The 27,821-nt window shown below is 35.6% G+C and overlaps 23 non-coding genes across 23 annotated transcripts; all 23 read left to right on the top strand.

Annotated features, from left to right (window-relative positions):
- The first annotated feature begins 270 nt into the window (after window positions 1-270).
- On the top strand, window positions 271-352 carry TRNAL-CAA (transfer RNA leucine (anticodon CAA)). The gene has a single exon. It is a non-coding gene; the product is annotated as a tRNA-Leu (tRNA).
- Window positions 353-1,577: 1,225 nt separating this feature from the next.
- On the top strand, window positions 1,578-1,659 carry TRNAS-CGA (transfer RNA serine (anticodon CGA)). The gene has a single exon. It is a non-coding gene; the product is annotated as a tRNA-Ser (tRNA).
- Window positions 1,660-2,888: 1,229 nt separating this feature from the next.
- TRNAL-CAA (transfer RNA leucine (anticodon CAA)) lies at window positions 2,889-2,970 on the top strand. Its single transcript has one exon. It is a non-coding gene; the product is annotated as a tRNA-Leu (tRNA).
- Window positions 2,971-4,201: 1,231 nt separating this feature from the next.
- On the top strand, window positions 4,202-4,283 carry TRNAL-CAA (transfer RNA leucine (anticodon CAA)). Its single transcript has one exon. It is a non-coding gene; the product is annotated as a tRNA-Leu (tRNA).
- Window positions 4,284-5,514: 1,231 nt separating this feature from the next.
- TRNAL-CAA (transfer RNA leucine (anticodon CAA)) lies at window positions 5,515-5,596 on the top strand. Its single transcript has one exon. It is a non-coding gene; the product is annotated as a tRNA-Leu (tRNA).
- Window positions 5,597-6,825: 1,229 nt separating this feature from the next.
- TRNAL-CAA (transfer RNA leucine (anticodon CAA)) lies at window positions 6,826-6,907 on the top strand. Its single transcript has one exon. It is a non-coding gene; the product is annotated as a tRNA-Leu (tRNA).
- A 1,231-nt stretch (window positions 6,908-8,138) lies between these two features.
- On the top strand, window positions 8,139-8,220 carry TRNAL-CAA (transfer RNA leucine (anticodon CAA)). Its single transcript has one exon. It is a non-coding gene; the product is annotated as a tRNA-Leu (tRNA).
- A 1,231-nt stretch (window positions 8,221-9,451) lies between these two features.
- TRNAL-CAA (transfer RNA leucine (anticodon CAA)) lies at window positions 9,452-9,533 on the top strand. The gene has a single exon. It is a non-coding gene; the product is annotated as a tRNA-Leu (tRNA).
- A 1,231-nt stretch (window positions 9,534-10,764) lies between these two features.
- On the top strand, window positions 10,765-10,846 carry TRNAL-CAA (transfer RNA leucine (anticodon CAA)). The gene has a single exon. It is a non-coding gene; the product is annotated as a tRNA-Leu (tRNA).
- A 1,229-nt stretch (window positions 10,847-12,075) lies between these two features.
- TRNAL-CAA (transfer RNA leucine (anticodon CAA)) lies at window positions 12,076-12,157 on the top strand. The gene has a single exon. It is a non-coding gene; the product is annotated as a tRNA-Leu (tRNA).
- A 1,231-nt stretch (window positions 12,158-13,388) lies between these two features.
- Window positions 13,389-13,470, top strand: TRNAL-CAA (transfer RNA leucine (anticodon CAA)). Its single transcript has one exon. It is a non-coding gene; the product is annotated as a tRNA-Leu (tRNA).
- Window positions 13,471-14,701: 1,231 nt separating this feature from the next.
- Window positions 14,702-14,783, top strand: TRNAL-CAA (transfer RNA leucine (anticodon CAA)). The gene has a single exon. It is a non-coding gene; the product is annotated as a tRNA-Leu (tRNA).
- A 1,229-nt stretch (window positions 14,784-16,012) lies between these two features.
- TRNAL-CAA (transfer RNA leucine (anticodon CAA)) lies at window positions 16,013-16,094 on the top strand. Its single transcript has one exon. It is a non-coding gene; the product is annotated as a tRNA-Leu (tRNA).
- Window positions 16,095-17,325: 1,231 nt separating this feature from the next.
- On the top strand, window positions 17,326-17,407 carry TRNAS-AGA (transfer RNA serine (anticodon AGA)). The gene has a single exon. It is a non-coding gene; the product is annotated as a tRNA-Ser (tRNA).
- Window positions 17,408-18,638: 1,231 nt separating this feature from the next.
- Window positions 18,639-18,720, top strand: TRNAL-CAA (transfer RNA leucine (anticodon CAA)). Its single transcript has one exon. It is a non-coding gene; the product is annotated as a tRNA-Leu (tRNA).
- Window positions 18,721-19,951: 1,231 nt separating this feature from the next.
- TRNAL-CAA (transfer RNA leucine (anticodon CAA)) lies at window positions 19,952-20,033 on the top strand. Its single transcript has one exon. It is a non-coding gene; the product is annotated as a tRNA-Leu (tRNA).
- Window positions 20,034-21,266: 1,233 nt separating this feature from the next.
- Window positions 21,267-21,348, top strand: TRNAL-CAA (transfer RNA leucine (anticodon CAA)). The gene has a single exon. It is a non-coding gene; the product is annotated as a tRNA-Leu (tRNA).
- Window positions 21,349-22,580: 1,232 nt separating this feature from the next.
- TRNAS-AGA (transfer RNA serine (anticodon AGA)) lies at window positions 22,581-22,662 on the top strand. Its single transcript has one exon. It is a non-coding gene; the product is annotated as a tRNA-Ser (tRNA).
- A 902-nt stretch (window positions 22,663-23,564) lies between these two features.
- Window positions 23,565-23,654, top strand: TRNAY-GUA (transfer RNA tyrosine (anticodon GUA)). The gene is given in 2 exon segments: window positions 23,565-23,601; window positions 23,619-23,654. It is a non-coding gene; the product is annotated as a tRNA-Tyr (tRNA).
- A 239-nt stretch (window positions 23,655-23,893) lies between these two features.
- Window positions 23,894-23,975, top strand: TRNAS-AGA (transfer RNA serine (anticodon AGA)). Its single transcript has one exon. It is a non-coding gene; the product is annotated as a tRNA-Ser (tRNA).
- Window positions 23,976-24,877: 902 nt separating this feature from the next.
- Window positions 24,878-24,967, top strand: TRNAY-GUA (transfer RNA tyrosine (anticodon GUA)). Its single transcript is given in 2 exon segments — window positions 24,878-24,914; window positions 24,932-24,967. It is a non-coding gene; the product is annotated as a tRNA-Tyr (tRNA).
- A 239-nt stretch (window positions 24,968-25,206) lies between these two features.
- TRNAS-AGA (transfer RNA serine (anticodon AGA)) lies at window positions 25,207-25,288 on the top strand. Its single transcript has one exon. It is a non-coding gene; the product is annotated as a tRNA-Ser (tRNA).
- A 1,231-nt stretch (window positions 25,289-26,519) lies between these two features.
- On the top strand, window positions 26,520-26,601 carry TRNAS-AGA (transfer RNA serine (anticodon AGA)). Its single transcript has one exon. It is a non-coding gene; the product is annotated as a tRNA-Ser (tRNA).
- Window positions 26,602-27,821: the final 1,220 nt, after the last annotated feature.

Raw genomic sequence — 27,821 nt, 5'->3', positions numbered from 1 at the left:
AAGGTCGCTGCTTCATTTCCGGCTCGAAGGATGACGCTTTTGATAAACTTAGATGTCAGTACTGACATTTTATAAACCCAAAACTATACCAAGTATAAAGCAATCTCCAAGTTATATTTTAAAAATCATTAACGCAGGCCACTGTGGTCAGGATTAACTTCCCATGGAAATCATCTCTGATACAATATTACTTCAGTCATCCTCACAGCCTGAAATGAAATAGCTCAACCCAAAGAGAAACTTTTGTGAAAACATCACATTGCATGAGAGGTAGTTGTGGTCGAGTGGTTAAGGCGATGGACTCAAAAGCCATTGGGGTCTCCCCGTGCAGGTTCAAATCCTGCTGACTACGACCACATGGTTGTTTAGTTTTTCAGAAAATTTGCTAAAAGCTTGAAACCAGTGATGTTCAGGGTGAGTCAGGCACTGGCACATCAAAATCTTTAGGATGCCTGCCTGTTCTCTCTTTCTCTATCCCACATTCTCCTCCTCTCTTTGAGACTGAGCCCAGGAATCTCAGCAGCCATACTAAGTAGCATTTATTAATTACAAATGCATTTTGAATGTCAAATTTGTAAGAAAGTTTTGTACATTTAGCAAAATATCAAATTAATTTGAAAGAAAATGATGTCCACTCAAAGTAAAAAGAGCTTTGGTTACTTTCAATGCACAACATTTTACTTTCAAATCATGTCAGATGACTTTCAGTGCTAATTATTATATCATTAACCTCTCCTTTATTAAAAATTGTGCTTTAATGCAAAAAAAGAAAAATAATTGTCTGTGCATACTCTCATGTAGCACAATTATCTTCACTAGCTCAAAAGGGCCACTCATTGTCCAAAATGGATTGTCAAATCAGAGCAAACAATGGAATATCCCCATCATTCCTTGAACACTTGATTAGTTTACAAAACAAGCAAAATTCAAAAGAGTGTAGAAGGTTTGATAGGCTCAAGCATCTCTAATCTTGATGTAAGTTTGGCTACACTAAAAAATCTATTGAAAGTGCTTTCCAAACTAGCTCTGCAGCCAGTTGATCGTATTTGCACAAATATAAGTCAAACTATTAGTGATATTTTCCAAATGATTAAACATGACAATTTGTGTGATAAAGCAACACAGGAATAAGTAGTTGAATCTCTTTTGTGTAGTCAAATCATTTTTCATTTTGCTTGGAAAGTTGATAATGTTTAAAATTAACACTCAATCATTTTAATTGCACGTAATATCACAGGTGTACAATCGTGGAATCCTTCGATATCTCAGCTGGTAGAGCGGAGGACTGTAAAGGAGATTGGTACAGAAATCCTAAGGTCGCTGCTTCATTTCCGGCTTGAAGGATGACGCTTTTGATAAACTTAGATGTCAGTACTGACATTTTATAAACCCAAAACTATACCAAGTATAAAGCATTCTCCAAGTTATATTTTAAAAATCATTAACGCAGGCCACTGTGGTCAGGATTAACTTCCCATTTAAATCATCTCTGATGCAATATTACTTCAGTCATCCTCACAGCCTGAAATGAAGTAGCTCAACTGAAACTTTTGAGAAAACATTACATTGCATGAGAGGTAGTCGTGGCCGAGTGGTTAAGGCAATGGACTCGAAATCTATTGGGGTCTCCCAGCGCAGGTTCAAATCCTGCCGAATACAACCACATGGTTGTTTAATTTTTCAGAAAATTTGCTAAAAGCTTGAAACCAGTGTTGCTCAAGTGAGTCAGGAACTGGCACATCAAAATCTTTAGGATGCCTGCCTGTTCTCTCTTTCTCTATCCACATTCTCCTCCTCTCCTTGAGACTGAGCCCAGGAATCTCAGCAGCCATACTATGTAGCATTTATTAATTACAAATGCATTTTGAATGTCAAATTTGTAAGAAAGTTTTGTACATTTAGCAAAATATCAAATTCATTTGAAAGAAAATGATGTCCACTCAAAGTAAAAAGAGCTTTGGTTACTTTCAATGCACAACATTTTACTTTCAAATCGTGTCAGATGACTTTCAGTGCTAATTATTATATCATTAACCTCTCCTTTATTAAAAATTGTGCTTTAATGCAAAAAAAGAAAAATAATTGTCTGTGCATACTCTCATGTAGCACAATTATCTTCACTGGCTCAAAAGGGCCGCTCATTGTCCAAAATGGATTGTCAAATCAGAACAAACAATGGAATATCCCCATCATTCCTGGAACACTTGAATAGTTTACAAAACAAGCAAAATTCAAAAGAGTGTAGAAGGTTTGATAGGCTCAAGCATCTCTAATCTTGATGTAAGTTTGGCTACACTAAAAAATCAATTGAAAGTGCTTTCCAAACTAGCTCTGTAGCCAGTTGATCGTATTTGCACAAATATAAGTCAAACTATTAGTGATATTTTCCAAATGATTAAACATGACAATTTATGTGATAAAGCAACACATGAATAAGTAGTTGAATCTCTTTTGTGTAGTCAAATCATTTTTCATTTTGCTTGGAAAGTTGATAATGTTTAAAATTAACACTCAATCATTTTAATAGCACGTAATATCACAGGTGTACGATCATGGAATCCTTTGATAGCTCAGCTGGTAGAGCGGAGTACTGTAAAGGAGATTGGTACAGAAATCCTAAGGTCGCTGCTTCATTTCCGACTCGAAGGATGACGCTTTTGATAAACTTAGATGTCAGTACTGACATTTTATAAACCTAAAACTATACCAAGTATAAAGCAATCTCCAAGTTATATTTTAAAAATCATTAACGCAGGCCACTGTGGTCAGGATTAACTTCCCATGGAAATCATCTCTGATACAATATTACTTCAGTCATCCTCACAGCCTGAAATGAAATAGCTCAACCCAAAGAGAAACTTTTGTGAAAACATCACATTGAATGAGAGGTAGTTGTGGTCGAGTGGTTAAGGCGATGGACTCAAAAGCCATTGGGGTCTCCCCGTGCAGGTTCAAATCCTGCTGACTACGACCACATGGTTGTTTAGTTTTTCAGAAAATTTGCTAAAAGCTTGAAACCAGTGATGTTCAGGGTGAGTCAGGCACTGGCACATCAAAATCTTTAGGATGCCTGCCTGTTCTCTCTTTCTCTATCCCACATTCTCCTCCTCTCCTTGAGACTGAGCCCAGGAATCTCAGCAGCCATACTAAGTAGCATTTATTAATTACAAATGCATTTTGAATGTCAAATTTGTAAGAAAGTTTTGTACATTTAGCAAAATATCAAATTAATTTGAAAGAAAATGATGTCCACTCAAAGTAAAAAGAGCTTTGGTTACTTTCAATGCACAACATTTTACTTTCAAATCGTGTCAGATGACTTTCAGTGCTAATTATTATATCATTAACCTCTCCTTTATTAAAAATTGTGCTTTAATGCAAAAAAAGAAAAATAATTGTCTGTGCATACTCTCATGTAGCACAATTATCTTCACTAGCTCAAAAGGGCCGCTCATTGTCCAAAATGGATTGTCAAATCAGAACAAACAATGGAATATCCCCATCATTCCTGGAGCACTTGAATAGTTTACAAAACAAGCAAAATTCAAAAGAGTGTAGAAGGTTTGATAGGCTCAAGCATCTCTAATCTTGATGTAAGTTTGGCTACACTAAAAAATCTATTGAAAGTGCTTTCCAAACTAGCTCTGTAGCCAGTTGATCGTATTTGCACAAATATAAGTCAAACTATTAGTGATATTTTCCAAATGATTAAACATGACAATTTGTGTGATAAAGCAACACAGGAATAAGTAGTTGAATCTCTTTTGTGTAGTCAAATCATTTTTCATTTTACTTGGAAAGTTGATAATGTTTAAAATTAACACTCAATCATTTTAATAGCACGTAATATCACAGGTGTACGATCATGGAATCCTTTGATAGCTCAGCTGGTAGAGCGGAGTACTGTAAAGGAGATTGGTACAGAAATCCTAAGGTCGCTGCTTCATTTCCGGCTCGAAGGATGACGCTTTTGATAAACTTAGATGTCAGTACTGACATTTTATAAACCCAAAACTATACCAAGTATAAAGCAATCTCCAAGTTATATTTTAAAAATCATTAACGCAGGCCACTGTGGTCAGGATTAACTTCCCATGGAAATCATCTCTGATACAATATTACTTCAGTCATCCTCACAGCCTGAAATGAAATAGCTCAACACAAAGAGAAACTTTTGTGAAAACATCACATTGCATGAGAGGTAGTTGTGGTCGAGTGGTTAAGGCGATGGACTCAAAAGCCATTGGGGTCTCCCCGTGCAGGTTCAAATCCTGCTGACTACGACCACATGGTTGTTTAGTTTTTCAGAAAATTTGCTAAAAGCTTGAAACCAGTGATGTTCAGGGTGAGTCAGGCACTGGCACATCAAAATCTTTAGGATGCCTGCCTCTTCTCTCTTTCTCTACCCCACATTCTCCTCCTCTCCTTGAGACTGAGCCCAGGAATCTCAGCAGCCATACTAAGTAGCATTTATTAATTACAAATGCATTTTGAATGTCAAATTTGTAAGAAAGTTTTGTACATTTAGCAAAATATCAAATTAATTTGAAAGAAAATGATGTCCACTCAAAGTAAAAAGAGCTTTGGTTACTTTCAATGCACAACATTTTACTTTCAAATCATGTCAGATGACTTTCAGTGCTAATTATTATATCATTAACCTCTCCTTTATTAAAAATTGTGCTTTAATGCAAAAAAAGAAAAATAATTGTCTGTGCATACTCTCATGTAGCACAATTATCTTCACTAGCTCAAAAGGGCCGCTCATTGTCCAAAATGGATTGTCAAATCAGAACAAACAATGGAATATCCCCATCATTCCTGGAACACTTGAATAGTTTACAAAACAAGCAAAATTCAAAAGAGTGTAGAAGGTTTGATAGGCTCAAGCATCTCTAATCTTGATGTAAGTTTGGCTACACTAAAAAATCTATTGAAAGTGCTTTCCAAACTAGCTCTGTAGCCAGTTGATCGTATTTGCACAAATATAAGTCAAACTATTAGTGATATTTTCCAAATGATTAAACATGACAATTTGTGTGATAAAGCAACACAGGAATAAGTAGTTGAATCTCTTTTGTGTAGTCAAATCATTTTTCATTTTACTTGGAAAGTTGATAATGTTTAAAATTAACACTCAATCATTTTAATAGCACGTAATATCACAGGTGTACGATCATGGAATCCTTTGATAGCTCAGCTGGTAGAGCGGAGTACTGTAAAGGAGATTGGTACAGAAATCCTAAGGTCGCTGCTTCATTTCCTGCTCGAAGGATGACGCTTTTGATAAACTTAGATGTCAGTACTGACATTTTATAAACCCAAAACTATACCAAGTATAAAGCAATCTCCAAGTTATATTTTAAAAATCATTAACGCAGGCCACTGTGGTCAGGATTAACTTCCCATGGAAATCATCTCTGATACAATATTACTTCAGTCATCCTCACAGCCTGAAATGAAATAGCTCAACCCAAAGAGAAACTTTTGTGAAAACATCACATTGCATGAGAGGTAGTTGTGGTCGAGTGGTTAAGGCGATGGACTCAAAAGCCATTGGGGTCTCCCCGTGCAGGTTCAAATCCTGCTGACTACGACCACATGGTTGTTTAGTTTTTCAGAAAATTTGCTAAAAGCTTGAAACCAGTGTTGCTCAAGTGAGTCAGGAACTGGCACATCAAAATCTTTAGGATGCCTGCCTGTTCTCTCTTTCTCTATCCACATTCTCCTCCTCTCCTTGAGACTGAGCCCAGGAATCTCAGCAGCCATACTATGTAGCATTTATTAATTACAAATGCATTTTGAATGTCAAATTTGTAAGAAAGTTTTGTACATTTAGCAAAATATCAAATTCATTTGAAAGAAAATGATGTCCACTCAAAGTAAAAAGAGCTTTGGTTACTTTCAATGCACAACATTTTACTTTCAAATCGTGTCAGATGACTTTCAGTGCTAATTATTATATCATTAACCTCTCCTTTATTAAAAATTGTGCTTTAATGCAAAAAAAGAAAAATAATTGTCTGTGCATACTCTCATGTAGCACAATTATCTTCACTGGCTCAAAAGGGCCGCTCATTGTCCAAAATGGATTGTCAAATCAGAACAAACAATGGAATATCCCCATCATTCCTGGAACACTTGAATAGTTTACAAAACAAGCAAAATTCAAAAGAGTGTAGAAGGTTTGATAGGCTCAAGCATCTCTAATCTTGATGTAAGTTTGGCTACACTAAAAAATCAATTGAAAGTGCTTTCCAAACTAGCTCTGTAGCCAGTTGATCGTATTTGCACAAATATAAGTCAAACTATTAGTGATATTTTCCAAATGATTAAACATGACAATTTATGTGATAAAGCAACACATGAATAAGTAGTTGAATCTCTTTTGTGTAGTCAAATCATTTTTCATTTTGCTTGGAAAGTTGATAATGTTTAAAATTAACACTCAATCATTTTAATAGCACGTAATATCACAGGTGTACGATCATGGAATCCTTTGATAGCTCAGCTGGTAGAGCGTAGTACTGTAAAGGAGATTGGTACAGAAATCCTAAGGTCGCTGCTTCATTTCCGACTCGAAGGATGACGCTTTTGATAAACTTAGATGTCAGTACTGACATTTTATAAACCTAAAACTATACCAAGTATAAAGCAATCTCCAAGTTATATTTTAAAAATCATTAACGCAGGCCACTGTGGTCAGGATTAACTTCCCATGGAAATCATCTCTGATACAATATTACTTCAGTCATCCTCACAGCCTGAAATGAAATAGCTCAACCCAAAGAGAAACTTTTGTGAAAACATCACATTGAATGAGAGGTAGTTGTGGTCGAGTGGTTAAGGCGATGGACTCAAAAGCCATTGGGGTCTCCCCGTGCAGGTTCAAATCCTGCTGACTACGACCACATGGTTGTTTAGTTTTTCAGAAAATTTGCTAAAAGCTTGAAACCAGTGATGTTCAGGGTGAGTCAGGCACTGGCACATCAAAATCTTTAGGATGCCTGCCTGTTCTCTCTTTCTCTATCCCACATTCTCCTCCTCTCCTTGAGACTGAGCCCAGGAATCTCAGCAGCCATACTAAGTAGCATTTATTAATTACAAATGCATTTTGAATGTCAAATTTGTAAGAAAGTTTTGTACATTTAGCAAAATATCAAATTAATTTGAAAGAAAATGATGTCCACTCAAAGTAAAAAGAGCTTTGGTTACTTTCAATGCACAACATTTTACTTTCAAATCGTGTCAGATGACTTTCAGTGCTAATTATTATATCATTAACCTCTCCTTTATTAAAAATTGTGCTTTAATGCAAAAAAAGAAAAATAATTGTCTGTGCATACTCTCATGTAGCACAATTATCTTCACTAGCTCAAAAGGGCCGCTCATTGTCCAAAATGGATTGTCAAATCAGAACAAACAATGGAATATCCCCATCATTCCTGGAGCACTTGAATAGTTTACAAAACAAGCAAAATTCAAAAGAGTGTAGAAGGTTTGATAGGCTCAAGCATCTCTAATCTTGATGTAAGTTTGGCTACACTAAAAAATCTATTGAAAGTGCTTTCCAAACTAGCTCTGTAGCCAGTTGATCGTATTTGCACAAATATAAGTCAAACTATTAGTGATATTTTCCAAATGATTAAACATGACAATTTGTGTGATAAAGCAACACAGGAATAAGTAGTTGAATCTCTTTTGTGTAGTCAAATCATTTTTCATTTTACTTGGAAAGTTGATAATGTTTAAAATAAACACTGAATCATTTTAATAGCACGTAATATCACAGGTGTACGATCATGGAATCCTTTGATAGCTCAGCTGGTAGAGCGGAGTACTGTAAAGGAGATTGGTACAGAAATCCTAAGGTCGCTGCTTCATTTCCGGCTCGAAGGATGACGCTTTTGATAAACTTAGATGTCAGTACTGACATTTTATAAACCCAAAACTATACCAAGTATAAAGCAATCTCCAAGTTATATTTTAAAAATCATTAACGCAGGCCACTGTGGTCAGGATTAACTTCCCATGGAAATCATCTCTGATACAATATTACTTCAGTCATCCTCACAGCCTGAAATGAAATAGCTCAACCCAAAGAGAAACTTTTGTGAAAACATCACATTGCATGAGAGGTAGTTGTGGTCGAGTGGTTAAGGCGATGGACTCAAAAGCCATTGGGGTCTCCCCGTGCAGGTTCAAATCCTGCTGACTACGACCACATGGTTGTTTAGTTTTTCAGAAAATTTGCTAAAAGCTTGAAACCAGTGATGTTCAGGGTGAGTCAGGCACTGGCACATCAAAATCTTTAGGATGCCTGCCTGTTCTCTCTTTCTCTACCCCACATTCTCCTCCTCTCCTTGAGACTGAGCCCAGGAATCTCAGCAGCCATACTAAGTAGCATTTATTAATTACAAATGCATTTTGAATGTCAAATTTGTAAGAAAGTTTTGTACATTTAGCAAAATATCAAATTAATTTGAAAGAAAATGATGTCCACTCAAAGTAAAAAGAGCTTTGGTTACTTTCAATGCACAACATTTTACTTTCAAATCATGTCAGATGACTTTCAGTGCTAATTATTATATCATTAACCTCTCCTTTATTAAAAATTGTGCTTTAATGCAAAAAAAGAAAAATAATTGTCTGTGCATACTCTCATGTAGCACAATTATCTTCACTAGCTCAAAAGGGCCGCTCATTGTCCAAAATGGATTGTCAAATCAGAACAAACAATGGAATATCCCCATCATTCCTGGAGCACTTGAATAGTTTACAAAACAAGCAAAATTCAAAAGAGTGTAGAAGGTTTGATAGGCTCAAGCATCTCTAATCTTGATGTAAGTTTGGCTACACTAAAAAATCTATTGAAAGTGCTTTCCAAACTAGCTCTGTAGCCAGTTGATCGTATTTGCACAAATATAAGTCAAACTATTAGTGATATTTTCCAAATGATTAAACATGACAATTTGTGTGATAAAGCAACACAGGAATAAGTAGTTGAATCTCTTTTGTGTAGTCAAATCATTTTTCATTTTACTTGGAAAGTTGATAATGTTTAAAATAAACACTGAATCATTTTAATAGCACGTAATATCACAGGTGTACGATCATGGAATCCTTTGATAGCTCAGCTGGTAGAGCGGAGTACTGTAAAGGAGATTGGTACAGAAATCCTAAGGTCGCTGCTTCATTTCCGGCTCGAAGGATGACGCTTTTGATAAACTTAGATGTCAGTACTGACATTTTATAAACCCAAAACTATACCAAGTATAAAGCAATCTCCAAGTTATATTTTAAAAATCATTAACGCAGGCCACTGTGGTCAGGATTAACTTCCCATGGAAATCATCTCTGATACAATATTACTTCAGTCATCCTCACAGCCTGAAATGAAATAGCTCAACCCAAAGAGAAACTTTTGTGAAAACATCACATTGCATGAGAGGTAGTTGTGGTCGAGTGGTTAAGGCGATGGACTCAAAAGCCATTGGGGTCTCCCCGTGCAGGTTCAAATCCTGCTGACTACGACCACATGGTTGTTTAGTTTTTCAGAAAATTTGCTAAAAGCTTGAAACCAGTGATGTTCAGGGTGAGTCAGGCACTGGCACATCAAAATCTTTAGGATGCCTGCCTGTTCTCTCTTTCTCTACCCCACATTCTCCTCCTCTCCTTGAGACTGAGCCCAGGAATCTCAGCAGCCATACTAAGTAGCATTTATTAATTACAAATGCATTTTGAATGTCAAATTTGTAAGAAAGTTTTGTACATTTAGCAAAATATCAAATTAATTTGAAAGAAAATGATGTCCACTCAAAGTAAAAAGAGCTTTGGTTACTTTCAATGCACAACATTTTACTTTCAAATCATGTCAGATGACTTTCAGTGCTAATTATTATATCATTAACCTCTCCTTTATTAAAAATTGTGCTTTAATGCAAAAAAAGAAAAATAATTGTCTGTGCATACTCTCATGTAGCACAATTATCTTCACTAGCTCAAAAGGGCCGCTCATTGTCCAAAATGGATTGTCAAATCAGAACAAACAATGGAATATCCCCATCATTCCTGGAACACTTGAATAGTTTACAAAACAAGCAAAATTCAAAAGAGTGTAGAAGGTTTGATAGGCTCAAGCATCTCTAATCTTGATGTAAGTTTGGCTACACTAAAAAATCTATTGAAAGTGCTTTCCAAACTAGCTCTGTAGCCAGTTGATCGTATTTGCACAAATATAAGTCAAACTATTAGTGATATTTTCCAAATGATTAAACATGACAATTTGTGTGATAAAGCAACACAGGAATAAGTAGTTGAATCTCTTTTGTGTAGTCAAATCATTTTTCATTTTACTTGGAAAGTTGATAATGTTTAAAATTAACACTCAATCATTTTAATAGCACGTAATATCACAGGTGTACGATCATGGAATCCTTTGATAGCTCAGCTGGTAGAGCGGAGTACTGTAAAGGAGATTGGTACAGAAATCCTAAGGTCGCTGCTTCATTTCCGGCTCGAAGGATGACGCTTTTGATAAACTTAGATGTCAGTACTGACATTTTATAAACCCAAAACTATACCAAGTATAAAGCAATCTCCAAGTTATATTTTAAAAATCATTAACGCAGGCCACTGTGGTCAGGATTAACTTCCCATGGAAATCATCTCTGATACAATATTACTTCAGTCATCCTCACAGCCTGAAATGAAATAGCTCAACCCAAAGAGAAACTTTTGTGAAAACATCACATTGCATGAGAGGTAGTTGTGGTCGAGTGGTTAAGGCGATGGACTCAAAAGCCATTGGGGTCTCCCCGTGCAGGTTCAAATCCTGCTGACTACGACCACATGGTTGTTTAGTTTTTCAGAAAATTTGCTAAAAGCTTGAAACCAGTGTTGCTCAAGTGAGTCAGGAACTGGCACATCAAAATCTTTAGGATGCCTGCCTGTTCTCTCTTTCTCTATCCACATTCTCCTCCTCTCCTTGAGACTGAGCCCAGGAATCTCAGCAGCCATACTATGTAGCATTTATTAATTACAAATGCATTTTGAATGTCAAATTTGTAAGAAAGTTTTGTACATTTAGCAAAATATCAAATTCATTTGAAAGAAAATGATGTCCACTCAAAGTAAAAAGAGCTTTGGTTACTTTCAATGCACAACATTTTACTTTCAAATCGTGTCAGATGACTTTCAGTGCTAATTATTATATCATTAACCTCTCCTTTATTAAAAATTGTGCTTTAATGCAAAAAAAGAAAAATAATTGTCTGTGCATACTCTCATGTAGCACAATTATCTTCACTGGCTCAAAAGGGCCGCTCATTGTCCAAAATGGATTGTCAAATCAGAACAAACAATGGAATATCCCCATCATTCCTGGAACACTTGAATAGTTTACAAAACAAGCAAAATTCAAAAGAGTGTAGAAGGTTTGATAGGCTCAAGCATCTCTAATCTTGATGTAAGTTTGGCTACACTAAAAAATCAATTGAAAGTGCTTTCCAAACTAGCTCTGTAGCCAGTTGATCGTATTTGCACAAATATAAGTCAAACTATTAGTGATATTTTCCAAATGATTAAACATGACAATTTATGTGATAAAGCAACACATGAATAAGTAGTTGAATCTCTTTTGTGTAGTCAAATCATTTTTCATTTTGCTTGGAAAGTTGATAATGTTTAAAATTAACACTCAATCATTTTAATAGCACGTAATATCACAGGTGTACGATCATGGAATCCTTTGATAGCTCAGCTGGTAGAGCGTAGTACTGTAAAGGAGATTGGTACAGAAATCCTAAGGTCGCTGCTTCATTTCCGACTCGAAGGATGACGCTTTTGATAAACTTAGATGTCAGTACTGACATTTTATAAACCTAAAACTATACCAAGTATAAAGCAATCTCCAAGTTATATTTTAAAAATCATTAACGCAGGCCACTGTGGTCAGGATTAACTTCCCATGGAAATCATCTCTGATACAATATTACTTCAGTCATCCTCACAGCCTGAAATGAAATAGCTCAACCCAAAGAGAAACTTTTGTGAAAACATCACATTGAATGAGAGGTAGTTGTGGTCGAGTGGTTAAGGCGATGGACTCAAAAGCCATTGGGGTCTCCCCGTGCAGGTTCAAATCCTGCTGACTACGACCACATGGTTGTTTAGTTTTTCAGAAAATTTGCTAAAAGCTTGAAACCAGTGATGTTCAGGGTGAGTCAGGCACTGGCACATCAAAATCTTTAGGATGCCTGCCTGTTCTCTCTTTCTCTATCCCACATTCTCCTCCTCTCCTTGAGACTGAGCCCAGGAATCTCAGCAGCCATACTAAGTAGCATTTATTAATTACAAATGCATTTTGAATGTCAAATTTGTAAGAAAGTTTTGTACATTTAGCAAAATATCAAATTAATTTGAAAGAAAATGATGTCCACTCAAAGTAAAAAGAGCTTTGGTTACTTTCAATGCACAACATTTTACTTTCAAATCGTGTCAGATGACTTTCAGTGCTAATTATTATATCATTAACCTCTCCTTTATTAAAAATTGTGCTTTAATGCAAAAAAAGAAAAATAATTGTCTGTGCATACTCTCATGTAGCACAATTATCTTCACTAGCTCAAAAGGGCCGCTCATTGTCCAAAATGGATTGTCAAATCAGAACAAACAATGGAATATCCCCATCATTCCTGGAACACTTGAATAGTTTACAAAACAAGCAAAATTCAAAAGAGTGTAGAAGGTTTGATAGGCTCAAGCATCTCTAATCTTGATGTAAGTTTGGCTACACTAAAAAATCTATTGAAAGTGCTTTCCAAACTAGCTCTGTAGCCAGTTGATCGTATTTGCACAAATATAAGTCAAACTATTAGTGATATTTTCCAAATGATTAAACATGACAATTTGTGTGATAAAGCAACACAGGAATAAGTAGTTGAATCTCTTTTGTGTAGTCAAATCATTTTTCATTTTACTTGGAAAGTTGATAATGTTTAAAATTAACACTCAATCATTTTAATAGCACGTAATATCACAGGTGTACGATCATGGAATCCTTTGATAGCTCAGCTGGTAGAGCGGAGTACTGTAAAGGAGATTGGTACAGAAATCCTAAGGTCGCTGCTTCATTTCCGGCTCGAAGGATGACGCTTTTGATAAACTTAGATGTCAGTACTGACATTTTATAAACCCAAAACTATACCAAGTATAAAGCAATCTCCAAGTTATATTTTAAAAATCATTAACGCAGGCCACTGTGGTCAGGATTAACTTCCCATGGAAATCATCTCTGATACAATATTACTTCAGTCATCCTCACAGCCTGAAATGAAATAGCTCAACCCAAAGAGAAACTTTTGTGAAAACATCACATTGCATGAGAGGTAGTTGTGGTCGAGTGGTTAAGGCGATGGACTCAAAAGCCATTGGGGTCTCCCCGTGCAGGTTCAAATCCTGCTGACTACGACCACATGGTTGTTTAGTTTTTCAGAAAATTTGCTAAAAGCTTGAAACCAGTGATGTTCAGGGTGAGTCAGGCACTGGCACATCAAAATCTTTAGGATGCCTGCCTGTTCTCTCTTTCTCTATCCCACATTCTCCTCCTCTCCTTGAGACTGAGCCCAGGAATCTCAGCAGCCATACTAAGTAGCATTTATTAATTATAAATGCATTTTGAATGTCAAATTTGTAAGAAAGTTTTGTACATTTAGCAAAATATCAAATTAATTTGAAAGAAAATGATGTCCACTCAAAGTAAAAAGAGCTTTGGTTACTTTCAATGCACAACATTTTACTTTCAAATCATGTCAGATGACTTTCAGTGCTAATTATTATATCATTAACCTCTCCTTTATTAAAAATTGTGCTTTAATGCAAAAAAAGAAAAATAATTGTCTGTGCATACTCTCATGTAGCACAATTATCTTCACTAGCTCAAAAGGGCCGCTCATTGTCCAAAATGGATTGTCAAATCAGAACAAACAATGTAATATCCCCATCATTCCTGGAACACTTGAATAGTTTACAAAACAAGCAAAATTCAAAAGAGTGTAGAAGGTTTGATAGGCTCAAGCATCTCTAATCTTGATGTAAGTTTGGCTACACTAAAAAATCTATTGAAAGTGCTTTCCAAACTAGCTCTGTAGCCAGTTGATCGTATTTGCACAAATATAAGTCAAACTATTAGTGATATTTTCCAAATGATTAAACATGACAATTTGTGTGATAAAGCAACACAGGAATAAGTAGTTGAATCTCTTTTGTGTAGTCAAATCATTTTTCATTTTACTTGGAAAGTTGATAATGTTTAAAATTAACACTCAATCATTTTAATAGCACGTAATATCACAGGTGTACGATCATGGAATCCTTTGATAGCTCAGCTGGTAGAGCGGAGTACTGTAAAGGAGATTGGTACAGAAATCCTAAGGTCGCTGCTTCATTTCCGGCTCGAAGGATGACGCTTTTGATAAACTTAGATGTCAGTACTGACATTTTATAAACCCAAAACTATACCAAGTATAAAGCAATCTCCAAGTTATATTTTAAAAATCATTAACGCAGGCCACTGTGGTCAGGATTAACTTCCCATGGAAATCATCTCTGATACAATATTACTTCAGTCATCCTCACAGCCTGAAATGAAATAGCTCAACCCAAAGAGAAACTTTTGTGAAAACATCACATTGCATGAGAGGTAGTTGTGGTCGAGTGGTTAAGGCGATGGACTCAAAAGCCATTGGGGTCTCCCCGTGCAGGTTCAAATCCTGCTGACTACGACCACATGGTTGTTTAGTTTTTCAGAAAATTTGCTAAAAGCTTGAAACCAGTGTTGCTCAAGTGAGTCAGGAACTGGCACATCAAAATCTTTAGGATGCCTGCCTGTTCTCTCTTTCTCTATCCACATTCTCCTCCTCTCCTTGAGACTGAGCCCAGGAATCTCAGCAGCCATACTATGTAGCATTTATTAATTACAAATGCATTTTGAATGTCAAATTTGTAAGAAAGTTTTGTACATTTAGCAAAATATCAAATTCATTTGAAAGAAAATGATGTCCACTCAAAGTAAAAAGAGCTTTGGTTACTTTCAATGCACAACATTTTACTTTCAAATCGTGTCAGATGACTTTCAGTGCTAATTATTATATCATTAACCTCTCCTTTATTAAAAATTGTGCTTTAATGCAAAAAAAGAAAAATAATTGTCTGTGCATACTCTCATGTAGCACAATTATCTTCACTGGCTCAAAAGGGCCGCTCATTGTCCAAAATGGATTGTCAAATCAGAACAAACAATGGAATATCCCCATCATTCCTGGAACACTTGAATAGTTTACAAAACAAGCAAAATTCAAAAGAGTGTAGAAGGTTTGATAGGCTCAAGCATCTCTAATCTTGATGTAAGTTTGGCTACACTAAAAAATCAATTGAAAGTGCTTTCCAAACTAGCTCTGTAGCCAGTTGATCGTATTTGCACAAATATAAGTCAAACTATTAGTGATATTTTCCAAATGATTAAACATGACAATTTATGTGATAAAGCAACACATGAATAAGTAGTTGAATCTCTTTTGTGTAGTCAAATCATTTTTCATTTTGCTTGGAAAGTTGATAATGTTTAAAATTAACACTCAATCATTTTAATAGCACGTAATATCACAGGTGTACGATCATGGAATCCTTTGATAGCTCAGCTGGTAGAGCGTAGTACTGTAAAGGAGATTGGTACAGAAATCCTAAGGTCGCTGCTTCATTTCCGACTCGAAGGATGACGCTTTTGATAAACTTAGATGTCAGTACTGACATTTTATAAACCTAAAACTATACCAAGTATAAAGCAATCTCCAAGTTATATTTTAAAAATCATTAACGCAGGCCACTGTGGTCAGGATTAACTTCCCATGGAAATCATCTCTGATACAATATTACTTCAGTCATCCTCACAGCCTGAAATGAAATAGCTCAACCCAAAGAGAAACTTTTGTGAAAACATCACATTGAATGAGAGGTAGTTGTGGTCGAGTGGTTAAGGCGATGGACTCAAAATCCATTGGGGTCTCCCCGTGCAGGTTTAAATCCTGCTGACTACGACCACATGGTTGTTTAATATTTCAGAAAATTTGCTAAAACCTTGAAACCAGTGATGTTCAGGGTGAGTCAGACACTGGCACATCAAAATCTTTAGGATGCCTGCCTGTTCTCTCTTTCTCTATCCCACATTCTCCTCCTCTCCTTGAGACTGAGCCCAGGAATCTCAGCAGCCATACTAAGTAGCATTTATTAATTACAAATGCATTTTGAATGTCAAATTTGTAAGAAAGTTTTGTACATTTAGCAAAATATCAAATTAATTTGAAAGAAAATGATGTCCACTCAAAGTAAAAAGAGCTTTGGTTACTTTCAATGCACAACATTATACTTTCAAATCGTGTCAGATGACTTTCAGTGCTAATTATTATATCATTAACCTCTTCTTTATTAAAAATTGTGCATTAATGCAAAAAAAGAAAAATTATTGTCTGTGCATACTCTCATGTAGCACAATTATCTTCACTAGCTCAAAAGGGCCGCTCATTGTCCAAAATTAATTGTCAAATGAGAGCAAACAATGAAATATCCCCATCATTCCAGGAACACTTGATTAGTTTACAAAACAAGCAAATTTTAAAAGAGTGTAGAAGGTTTGATAGGCTCAAACATCTGTAATCTTGATGTAAGTTTGGCTACACTAAAAAAATCTATTGAAAGTGCTTTCCAAACTAGCTCTGTAGCCAGTTGATAGTAATTGCACAAATATAAGTCAAACTATTAGTGATATTTTCCAAATGATTAAACATGACAATTTGTGTGTTAAAGCAACACAGGAATAAGTAGTTGAATCTCTTTTGTGTAGTCAAATCATTTTTCATTTTGCTTGAAAAGTTGATAATGTTTAAAATTAACACTCAATCATTTTAATAGTACGTAATATCACAGCTGTACGATCATGGAATCTTTCGATAGCTCAGCAGGTAGAGAGGAGGACTGTAGAGGAGATTGGAACGGAAATCCTTAGGTCACTGGTTCAATTCCAGCTCGAAGAATGACACTTTTGATAAACTTAGATGTCAGTACTGACATTTTACAAACCCAAAACTATACCAAGTATAAATCATTCTCCAAGTTATATTTTAAAAATCATTAACACAGGTCACTGTGGTCAGGATTAACTTCCCATGGAAATCATCTCTGATACAATATTACTTCAGTCATCCTCTCAGCCTGAAATGAAGTAGCTCAACCCATAGAGAACTTTTGTGAAAACATCACATTGCATGAGAGGTAGTCGTGGCTGAGTGGTTAAGGCGATGGACTAGAAATCCATTGGGGTCTCCCCGCGCAGGTTCAAATCCTGCCGACTACGACCACATGGTTGTTTTATTTTTCAGAAAATTTACTAAAAGCTTGAAACCAGTGTTGCTCAGGGTGAGTCAGGAACTGGCACATCAAAATCTTTAGGATGCCTGCCTGTTCTCTCTTTCTCTATCCGTCATTCTCCTCCTCTACTTGAGACTGAGCCCAGGAATCTCAGCAGCCATACTAAGTAGCATTTATTAATTACAAATGCATTTTGAATGTCAAATTTGTAAGAAAGTTTTGTACATTTAGCAAAATATCAAATTCATTTGAAAGAAAATGATGTCCACTCAAAGTAAAAAGAGCTTTGGTTACTTTCAATGCACAACATTTTACTTTTAAATCGTGTCAGATGACTTTCAGTGCTAATTATTATATCATTAACCTCTCCTTTATTAAAAATTGTGCTTTAATGCAAAAAAAGAAAAATAATTGTCTGTGCATACTCTCATGTAGCACAATTATCTTCACTAGCTCAAAAGGGCCGCTCATTGTCCAAAATGGATTGTCAAATCAGAACAAACAATGGAATATCCCCATCATTCCTGGAACACTTGAATAGTTTACAAAACAAGCAAAATTCAAAAGAGTGTAGAAGGTTTGATAGGCTCAAGCATCTCTAATCTTGATGTAAGTTTGGCTACACTAAAAAATCTATTGAAAGTGCTTTCCAAACTAGCTCTGTAGCCAGTTGATCGTATTTGCACAAATATAAGTCAAACTATTAGTGATATTTTCCAAATGATTAAACATGACAATTTGTGTGATAAAGCAACACAGGAATAATTAGTTGAATCTCTTTTGTGTAGTCAAATATTTTTTAATTTTGCTTGGAAATTTGATAATGTTTAAAATTAACACTCAATCATTTTAATAGCACGTAATATCACAGGTGTACAATCATGGAATCCTTCGATATCTCAGCTGGTAGAGCGGAGTACTGTAAAGGAGATTGGTACAGAAATCCTAAGGTCGCTGCTTCATTTCCGGCTCGAAGGATGACGCTTTTGATAAACTTAGATGTCAGTACTGACATTTTATAAACCCAAAACTATACCAAGTATAAAGCAATCTCCAAGTTATATTTTAAAAATCATTAACGCAGGCCACTGTGGTCAGGATTAACTTCCCATGGAAATCATCTCTGATACAATATTACTTCAGTCATCCTCACAGCCTGAAATGAAGTAGCTCAACCCATAGAGAAACTTTTGTGAAAACATCACATTGCATGAGAGGTAGTCGTGGCCGAGTGGTTAAGGCGATGGACTCAAAATCCATTGGGGTCTCCCCGTGCAGGTTTAAATCCTGCTGACTACGACCACATGGTTGTTTAATATTTCAGAAAATTTGCTAAAACCTTGAAACCAGTGATGTTCAGGGTGAGTCAGACACTGGCACATCAAAATCTTTAGGATGCCTGCCTGTTCTCTCTTTCTCTATCCCACATTCTCCTCCTCTCCTTGAGACTGAGCCCAGGAATCTCAGCAGCCATACTAAGTAGCATTTATTAATTACAAATGCATTTTGAATGTCAAATTTGTAAGAAAGTTTTGTACATTTAGCAAAATATCAAATTAATTTGAAAGAAAATGATGTCCACTCAAAGTAAAAAGAGCTTTGGTTACTTTCAATGCACAACATTATACTTTCAAATCGTGTCAGATGACTTTCAGTGCTAATTATTATATCATTAACCTCTCCTTTATTAAAAATTGTGCATTAATGCAAAAAAAGAAAAATTATTGTCTGTGCATACTCTCATGTAGCACAATTATCTTCACTAGCTCAAAAGGGCCGCTCATTGTCCAAAATGGATTGTCAAATCAGAACAAACAATGGAATATCCCCATCATTCCTGGAACACTTGAATAGTTTACAAAACAAGCAAAATTCAAAAGAGTGTAGAAGGTTTGATAGGCTCAAGCATCTCTAATCTTGATGTAAGTTTGGCTACACTAAAAAATCTATTGAAAGTGCTTTCCAAACTAGCTCTGTAGCCAGTTGATCGTATTTGCACAAATATAAGTCAAACTATTAGTGATATTTTCCAAATGATTAAACATGACAATTTGTGTGATAAAGCAACACAGGAATAATTAGTTGAATCTCTTTTGTGTAGTCAAATATTTTTTAATTTTGCTTGGAAATTTGATAATGTTTAAAATTAACACTCAATCATTTTAATAGCACGTAATATCACAGGTGTACAATCATGGAATCCTTCGATATCTCAGCTGGTAGAGCGGAGTACTGTAAAGGAGATTGGTACAGAAATCCTAAGGTCGCTGCTTCATTTCCGGCTCGAAGGATGACGCTTTTGATAAACTTAGATGTCAGTACTGACATTTTATAAACCCAAAACTATACCAAGTATAAAGCAATCTCCAAGTTATATTTTAAAAATCATTAACGCAGGCCACTGTGGTCAGGATTAACTTCCCATGGAAATCATCTCTGATACAATATTACTTCAGTCATCCTCACAGCCTGAAATGAAGTAGCTCAACCCATAGAGAAACTTTTGTGAAAACATCACATTGCATGAGAGGTAGTCGTGGCCGAGTGGTTAAGGCGATGGAATCAAAATCTATTGGGGTCTCCTCACGCAGGTTCAAATCCTGCTGACTACGAACACATGGTTGTTTAATTTTTCAGAAAATTTGCTAAAAGCTTGAAACCAGTGATGTTCAGGGTGAGTCAGGCACTGGCACATCAAAATCTTTAGGATGCCTGCCTGTTCTCTCTTTCTCTATCCCCCATTCTCCTCCTCTCCTTGAGACTGAGCCCAGGAATCTCAGCAGCCATACTAAGTAGCATTTATTAATTACAAATGCATTTTGAATGTCAAATTTGTAAGAAAGTTTTGTACATTTAGCAAAATATCAAATTCATTTGATAGAAAATGATGTTCACTCAAAGTAAAAAAAAAGCTTTGGTTACTTTCAATGCACAACATTTTACTTTCAAATCGTGTCAGATGACTTTCAGTGCTAATTATTATATCATTAACCTCTCCTTTATTAAAAATTGTGCTTTAATGCAAAAAAAGAAAAATAATTGTCTGTGCATACTCTCATGTAGCACAATTATCTTCACTAGCTCAAAAGGGCCGCTCATTGTCCAAAATGGATTGTCAAATCAGAACAAACAATGGAATATCCCCATCAGTCCTGGAACACTTGAATAGTTTACAAAACAAGCAAAATTCAAAAGAGTGTAGAAGGTTTGATAGGCTCAAGCATCTCTAATCTTGATGTAAGTTTGGCTACACTAAAAAATCAATTGAAAATGCTTTCCAAACTAGCTCTGTAGCCAGTTGATCGTATTTGCACAAATATAAGTCAAACTATTAGTGATATTTTCCAAATGATTAAACATGACAATTTGTGTGATAAAGCAACACAGGAATAAGTAGTTGAATCTCTTTTGTGTAGTCAAATCATTTTTCATTTTGCTTGGAAAGTTGATAATGTTTAAAATGAACACTCAATCATTTTAATAGCACGTAATATCACAGGTGTACAATCATGGAATCCTTCGATATCTCAGCTGGTAGAGCGGAGGACTGTAAAGGAGATTGGTACAGAAATCCTAAGGTCGCTGCTTCATTTCCGGCTCGAAGGATGACGCCTTTGATAAACTTAGATGTCAGTACTGACATTTTATAAACCCAAAACTATACCAAGTATAAAGCAATCTCCAAGTTATATTTTAAAAATCATTAACGCAGGCCACTGTGGTCAGGATTAACTTCCCATGGAAATTATCTCTGATACAATATTACTTCAGTCATCCTCACAGCCTGAAATGAAATAGCTCAACCCAAAGAGAAACTTTTGTGAAAACATCACATTGCATGCGAGGTAGTCGTGGCCGAGTGGTTAAGGCGATGGACTCAAAATCCATTGGGGTATCCCCGTGCAGGTTTAAATCCTGCTGACTACGACCACATGGTTGTTTAATATTTCAGAAAATTTGCTAAAACCTTGAAACCAGTGATGTTCAGGGTGAGTCAGACACTGGCACATCAAAATCTTTAGGATGCCTGCCTGTTCTCTCTTTCTCTATCCCACATTCTCCTCCTCTCCTTGAGACTGAGCCCAGGAATCTCAGCAGCCATACTAAGTAGCATTTATTAATTACAAATGCATTTTGAATGTCAAATTTGTAAGAAAGTTTTGTACATTTAGCAAAATATCAAATTCATTTGAAAGAAAATGATGTCCACTCAAAGTAAAAAGAGCTTTGGTTACTTTCAATGCACAACATTATACTTTCAAATCGTGTCAGATGACTTTCAGTGCTAATTATTATATCATTAACCTCTCCTTTATTAAAAATTGTGCATTAATGCAAAAAAAGAAAAATTATTGTCTGTGCATACTCTCATGTAGCACAATTATCTTCACTAGCTCAAAAGGGCCGCTCATTGTCCAAAATTAATTGTCAAATGAGAGCAAACAATGAAATATCCCCATCATTCCTGGAACACTTGATTAGTTTACAAAACAAGCAAATTTTAAAAGAGTGTAGAAGGTTTGATAGGCTCAAACATCTGTAATCTTGATGTAAGTTTGGCTACACTAAAAAAATCTATTGAAAGTGCTTTCCAAACTAGCTCTGTAGCCAGTTGATAGTAATTGCACAAATATAAGTCAAACTATTAGTGATATTTTCCAAATGATTAAACATGACAATTTGTGTGATAAAGCAACACATGAATAATTAGTTGAATCTTTTTTGTGTAGTCAAATATTTTTTAATTTTGCTTGGAAATTTGATAATGTTTAAAATTAACACTCAATCATTTTAATAGCACGTAATATCACAGGTGTACAATCATGGAATCCTTCGATATCTCAGCTGGTAGAGCGGAGTACTGTAAAGGAGATTGGTACAGAAATCCTAAGGTCGCTGCTTCATTTCCGGCTCGAAGGATGACGCTTTTGATAAACTTAGATGTCAGTACTGACATTTTATAAACCCAAAACTATACCAAGTATAAAGCAATCTCCAAGTTATATTTTAAAAATCATTAACGCAGGCCACTGTGGTCAGGATTAACTTCCCATGGAAATCATCTCTGATACAATATTACTTCAGTCATCCTCACAGCCTGAAATGAAATAGCTCAACCCAAAGAGAAACTTTTGTGAAAACATCACATTGCATGAGAGGTAGTTGTGGCCGAGTGGTTAAGGCAATGGACTAGAAATCCATTGGGGTCTCCCCGTGCAGGTTCAAATACTGCTGACTACGACCACATGGTTGTTTAGTTTTTCAGAAAATTTGCTAAAAGCTTGAAACCAGTAATGTTCAGGGTGAGTCAGGCACTGGCACATCAAAATCTTTAGGATGCCTGCCTGTTCTCTCTTTCTCTATCCCACATTCTCCTCCTCTCCTTGAGACTGAGCCCAGGAATCTCAGCAGCCATACTAAGTAGCATTTATTAATTACAAATGCATTTTGTATGTCAAATTTGTAAGAAAGTTTTGTACATTTAGCAAAATATCAAATTCATTTGAAAGAAAATGATGTCCACTCAAAGTAAAAAGAGCTTTGGTTACTTTCAATGCACAACATTTTACTTTCAAATCGTGTCAGATGACTTTCCATGCTAATTATTATATCATTAACCTCTCCTTTATTAAAAATTGTGCTTTAATGCAAAAAAAGAAAAATAATTGTCTGTGCATACTCTCATGTAGCACAATTATCTTCACTAGCTCAAAAGGGCCACTCATTGTCCAAAATGGATTGTCAAATCAGAGCAAACAATGGAATATCCCCATCATTCCTTGAACACTTGATTAGTTTACAAAACAAGCAAAATTCAAAAGAGTGTAGAAGGTTTGATAGGCTCAAGCATCTCTAATCTTGATGTAAGTTTGGCTACACTAAAAAATCTATTGAAAGTGCTTTCCAAACTAGCTCTGCAGCCAGTTGATCGTATTTGCACAAATATAAGTCAAACTATTAGTGATATTTTCCAAATGATTAAACATGACAATTTGTGTGATAAAGCAACACAGGAATAAGTAGTTGAATCTCTTTTGTGTAGTCAAATCATTTTTCATTTTGCTTGGAAAGTTGATAATGTTTAAAATTAACACTCAATCATTTTAATTGCACGTAATATCACAGGTGTACAATCGTGGAATCCTTCGATATCTCAGCTGGTAGAGCGGAGGACTGTAAAGGAGATTGGTACAGAAATCCTAAGGTCGCTGGTTCAATTCCGGCTCGAAGGATGATGATTTTGATAAACTTAGATGTCAGTACTGACATTTTACAAACCCAAAACTATACCAAGTATAAAGCATTCTCTAAGTTATATTTGAAAAATCATTAACGCAGGTCACTGTGGTCAGGATTAACTTCCCATGGAAATCATCTCTGATACAATATTACTTCAGTCATCCTCACAGCCTGAAATGAAGTAGCTCAACCCATAGAGAAGCTTTTGTGAAAACATCACATTGTGTGAGAGGTAGTCGTGGCCGAGTGGTTAAGGTGATAAACTAGAAATCCATTGGGGTATTCCTGCGCAGGTTCAAATCCTGCCGACTACGACCACATGGTTGTTTTATTTTTCAGAAAATTTACTAAAAGCTTGAAACCAGTGTTGCTCAGGGTGAGTCAGGAACTGGCACATCAAAATCTTTAGGATGCCTGCCTGTTCTCTCTTTCTCTATCCGTCATTCTCCTCCTCTACTTGAGACTGAGCCCAGGAATCTCAGCAGCCATACTAAGTAGCATTTATTAATTACAAATGCATTTTGAATGTCAAATTTGTAAGAAAGTTTTGTACATTTAGCAAAATATCAAATTCATTTGAAAGAAAATGATGTCCACTCAAAGTAAAAAGAGCTTTGGTTACTTTCAATGCACAACATTTTACTTTCAAATCGTGTCAGATGACTTTCAGTGCTAATTATTATATCATTAACCTCTCCTTTATTAAAAATTGTGCTTTAATGCAAAAAAAGAAAAATAATTGTCTGTGCATACTCTTATGTAGCACAATTATCTTCACTAGCTCAAAAGGGCCGCTCATTGTCCAAAATGAATTGTCAAATCAGAACAAACAATGGAATATCCCCATCATTCCTGGAACACTTGATTAGTTTACAAAACAAGCAAAATTTAAAAGAGTGTAGAAGGTTTGATAGGCTCAAGCATCTCTAATCTTGATGTAAGTTTGGCTACACTAAAAAATCTATTGAAAGTGCTTTCCAAACTAGCTCTGTAGCCAGTTGATAGTAATTGCACAAATATAAGTCAAACTATTAGTGATATTTTCCAAATGATTAAACATGACAATTTGTGTGATAAAGCAACACAGGAATAAGTAGTTGAATCTCTTTTGTGTAGTCAAATCATTTTTTATTTTGCTTGGAAAGTTGATAATGTTTAAAATTAACACTCAATCATTTTAATAGCATGTAATATCACAGATGTACGATCATGGAATCCTTCGATAGCTCAGCTGGTAGAGTGGAGGACTGTAGAGGAGATTGGTACGGAAATCCTTAGGTCGCTGGTTCAATTCCAGCTCGAAGGATGATGATTTTGATAAACTTAGATGTCAGTACTGAAATTTTACAAACCCAAAACTATACCAAGTATAAAGCATTCTCCAAGTTATATTTTAAAAATCATTAACGCAGGTCACTGTGGTCAGGATTAACTTCCCATGGAATTCATCTCTGATACAATATTACTTCAGTCATCCTCACAGCCTGAAATGAAGTAGCTCAACCCATAGAGAAGCTTTTGTGAAAACATCACATTGCGTGAGAGGTAGTCGTGGCTGAGTGGTTAAGGTGATAGACTAGAAATCCATTGGGGTATTCCCGTGCAGGTTCAAATCCTGCCGACTACGACCACATGGTTGTTTTATTTTTCTGAAAATTTACTAAAAGCTTGAAACCAGTGTTGCTCAGGGTAAGTCAGGAACTGGCACATCAAAATCTTTAGGAAGCCTGCCTGTTCTCTCTTTCTCTATCCATCATTCTCCTCCTCTACTTGAGACTGAGCCCAGGAATCTCAGCAGCCATACTAAGTAGCATTTATTAATTACAAATGCATTTTGAATGTCAAATTTGTAAGAAAGTTTTGTACATTTAGCAAAATATCAAATTCATTTGAAAGAAAATGATGTCCACTCAAAGTAAAAAGAGCTTTGCTTACTTTCAATGCACAACATTTTACTTTCAAATCGTGTCAGATGACTTTCAGTGCTAATTATTATATCATTTACCTCTCCTTTATTAAAAATTGTGCTTTAATGCAAAAAAAGAAAAATAATTGTCTGTGCATACTCTCATGTAGCACAATTATCTTCACTAGCTCAAAAGGGCCGCTCATTGTCCAAAATGAATTGTCAAATCAGAGCAAACAATGGAATATCCCCATCATTCCTGGAACACTTGATTAGTTTACAAAACAAGCAAAATTTAAAAGAGTGTAGAAGGTTTGATAGGCTCAAGCATCTCTAATCTTGATGTAAGTTTGGCTACACTAAAAAAATCTATTGAAAGTGCTTTCCAAACTAGCTCTGTAGCCAGTTGATAGTAATTGCACAAATATAAGTCAAACTATTAGTGATATTTTCCAAATGATTAAACATGACAATTTGTGTGATAAGGCAACACAGGAATAAGTAGTTGAATCTCTTTTGTGTAGTCAAATCATTTTTCATTTTGCTTGGAAAGTTGATAATGTTTAAAATTAACACTCAATCAATTTAATAGTACGTAATATCACAGTTGTATGATTATGGAATCCTTTGATAGCTCAGCTGGTAGACCGGATGACTGTAGAGGAGATTGGTACGGAAATCCTTAAGTCGCTGGTTCAATTCTGGCTCAAAGGATGATGCTTTTGATAAACTTAGATGTCAGTACTGACATTTTACAAACCCAAAACTATACCAAGTATAAATCATTCTCCAAGTTATATTTTAAAAATCATTAACACAGGTCACTGTGGTCAGGATTAACTTCCCATGGAAATCATCTCTGATACAATATTACTTCAGTCATCCTCTCAGCCTGAAATGAAGTAGCTCAACCCATAGAGAACTTTTGTGAAAACATCACAGTGCATGAGAGGTAGTCGTGGCCGAGTGGTTAAGGCGATGGACTAGAAATCCATTGGGGTCTCCCCGCGCTGGTTCAAATCCTGCCGACTATGACCACATGGTTGTTTTATTTTTCAGAAAATTTACTAAAAGCTTGAAACCAGTGTTGCTCAGGGTGAGTCAGGAACTGGCACATCAAAATCTTTAGGATGCCTGCCTGTTCTCTCTTTCTCTATCCGTCATTCTCCTCCTCTACTTGAGACTGAGCCCAGGAATCTCAGCAGCCATACTAAGTAGCATTTATTAATTACAAATGCATTTTGAATGTCAAATTTGTAAGAAAGTTTTGTACATTTAGCAAAATATCAAATTCATTTGAAAGAAAATGATGTCCACTCAAAGTAAAAAGAGCTTTGGTTACTTTCAATGCACAACATTTTACTTTCAAATCGTGTCAGATGACTTTTAGTGATAATTATTATATCATTAACCTCTCCTTTATTAAAAATTGTGCTTTAATGCAAAAAAAGAAAAATAATTGTCTGTGCATACTCTCATGTAGCACAATTATCTTCACTAGCTCAAAAGGGCCGCTCATTGTCCAAAATGAATTGTCAAATCAGAACAAACAATGGAATATCCCCATCATTCCTGGAACACTTGATTAGTTTACAAAACAAGCAAAATTTAAAAGAGTGTAGAAGGTTTGATAGGCTCAAGCATCTCTAATCTTGATGTAAGTTTGGCTACACTAAAAATCTATTGAAAGTGCTTTCCAAACTAGCTCTGTAGCCAGTTGATAGTAATTGCACAAATATAAGTCAAACTATTAGTGATATTTTCAAAATGATTAAACATGACAATTTGTGTGATAAGGCAACACAGGAATAAGTAGTTGAATCTCTTTTGTGTAATCAAATCATTTTTCATTTTGCTTGGAAAGTTGATAATGTTTAAAATTAACACTCAATCATTTTAATAGCACGTAATATCACAGTTGTACGATCATGGAATCCTTCGATAGCTCAGCTGGTAGAGCGGATAACTGTAGAGGAGATTGGTACAGAAATCATTAGGTCGCTGGTTCAATTCTCGCTCGAAGGATGAAGCTTTTGATAAACTTTCATGTCAGTACTGACATTTTACAAACCCAAAACTATACCAAGTATAAAGCATTCTCCAAGTTATATTTTAAAAATCATTAACGCAGGTCACTGTGGTCAGGATTAACTTCCCATGGAAATCATCTCTGATACAATATTACTTCAGTCATCCTCACAGCCTGAAATGAAGTAGCTCAACCCATAGAGAAACTTTTGTGAAAACATCACAT

This window comes from Pseudophryne corroboree, chromosome 4, assembly GCF_028390025.1.
Source record: "Pseudophryne corroboree isolate aPseCor3 chromosome 4, aPseCor3.hap2, whole genome shotgun sequence".
Classification (NCBI taxonomy): Eukaryota; Metazoa; Chordata; class Amphibia; order Anura; family Myobatrachidae; genus Pseudophryne; species Pseudophryne corroboree.
The sequence above is the reverse complement of the archived record's forward strand: the minus strand, read 5'-3'. Positions and strand labels throughout refer to the sequence as shown.